This window comes from Etheostoma spectabile, chromosome 22 (genome assembly GCF_008692095.1).
Source record: "Etheostoma spectabile isolate EspeVRDwgs_2016 chromosome 22, UIUC_Espe_1.0, whole genome shotgun sequence".
NCBI lineage: Eukaryota > Metazoa > Chordata > Actinopteri > Perciformes > Percidae > Etheostoma > Etheostoma spectabile.
The window spans coordinates 11,511,500-11,512,939 of record NC_045754.1 but is presented as its reverse complement, the minus strand read 5'-3'; positions in this window follow the sequence as shown (position 1 = coordinate 11,512,939).

Sequence of the window (1,440 nt, the reverse complement as noted above, 5' to 3'; positions counted from 1 at the left end):
TATAGGGGAGCAGGAATGTGTTCATTTATCATGAGTGGCAGCGTGTGAGATGGCACAGAAAACAGAGACAGCAGAGGTCCTCTTTTTTTTCCCATCACAAAGCTTCATCAAATGACTCATAACTACACTGCTGTTCGAGGTGTTGGTGTTTTTTTGTGATTTTGTTCATGCATGCATAGATTTTACATAACATACATGATGTAATGGACAAGTAGATGGGATGTTTATTTGTATCTTTGTGGTTCTAGTGTACTGCATTGCAAGAGTGAGTCGCACCCAACGTTTGGGTGAAAATCAACTGCTGAAATGATAAAGGTTGACACGTCCCAGCTACGTACATAAGCATGCTTTCATGGCATTCTACAAATACTGACACAGTACTTAAAGTTACCAAAACTAAAGGCACTATAATCTTGAATTATGCGGAAATACAGTCCCTGATGCACATCTGTAAACTCGAGTGAAATATGTATAAACACTATTAATTTTCCATCTTGTGTATTTATGTAAGTATAAGCACCTACTTTTAAATCATGACCCCACAATACTTAAATAGACACCTAAGGATGTGATTTGACACTTGACAACCATCTGATACAGTGCTGTCAAAATATAAATTTGGAATATTTTGGCACACGGTAATTGAGCTCTACAACAGCAGCCTTCCAACATATGTCAGGGGTTTAGTTCTACTCCAATGAGAAGCATCCTTTACAGTTTACACACTTCTGCATGCTATTATATTATGGCTCAGATGTAAAGATTACTGGGTGAAAACAACGATTACACAGACTGTATCAAATGTAAAATTTCCCGCCGAGACTTGCAGAATATCATAATTAATGTTAAGGGAACATTTTAAATGTAGGCTTTGATGGCCTCAAGGGCACAAAGGGGATGTGTGGGATTCCTTATGCCTGCAGAAAGACGTGTAGACCGAGATTCTGCTCCCTCACACTTTCTCAGCAATATTTGCACAATAATTACAGGCTACAGTTTATTATACCTCCTTAAGAATATGAAGATATGGAAACAGTGTGCGTTAAAAGCTATTAAAGAAATAATACTGTTGCACTCAGCAGTGAGTTACATATTGTGTGTCGTGCAGGGCTTTGTCTTTGCTCACACAGTAGCTGCATGATTCTTTAAGAATAAAATAAATGCAACATTTGGGCTGCTTTTTAAAAAAATGATTTAGTTGTTTTGCATGAAATATGGCAATAGAGGGAGTCCTTGCATATCGTCACCTTCCTAAAATAATCGCCTAAGTCATTTTTTGACAAAAAGTATTTTCTTGCCTAAATCATCTCCTCATGGTGCTGGCCACCTCTGGTAAAATTTCCTACATTCTCAGTTGAACAGGTGATGTGATTCTACTCCTTTGTATAACTGCCTAAATCAAAATATGTTCAGTATTTGGTTCAGTTTTTTGTGTTTTCT